We start from the raw sequence: 505 nt of genomic DNA on the forward strand, positions 1-505 counted from the left end.
CTTCCCTCTGCCTCAGCTCAGGACACTGGACACGAGGTTACGGCCACACATCCCTGAAGCGTGGAGGGGGAAAAGTGAGGGGCATGTTGGGGGGGGTGTGTGTGTGTGTGTGTGGAAATGCTAGTTGTACACATGCCAAACAAACAAAGAAAACCCAACCCAAAATCAATGACGAAAACGGTTTTTGTTCTATCCTTAGAAAGCTCCCAACTTCCCCTTGTCTTCAGTTCGGTCTCTCGCTTCTCTCCAACGGGGCCAGAGGGGACGTTCCCGAAGGGTGAAGGCAGGCGGATGGCGGTTGGCGATCAGGACCCTTGCTTTCCTCTCCTTCCCTTGCCCACTGCTCTGTTTCTCACCAGCTACCCTGGCCTTCCCACACCGATGCACCCCGATCTCCTTCACATCCATCCTCCCGGGAGGGCCAGAGGGCAGGTGAGGGCGACAGGAAAGGGCTCAGTGGCTATCGGCCGCCTGCGTTGGCAGAGTTGTGGAGAGGGCCCTGCCG

Source organism: Buceros rhinoceros, unplaced genomic scaffold (genome assembly GCF_000710305.1).
Source record: "Buceros rhinoceros silvestris isolate BGI_N320 unplaced genomic scaffold, ASM71030v1 scaffold9117, whole genome shotgun sequence".
NCBI lineage: Eukaryota > Metazoa > Chordata > Aves > Bucerotiformes > Bucerotidae > Buceros > Buceros rhinoceros.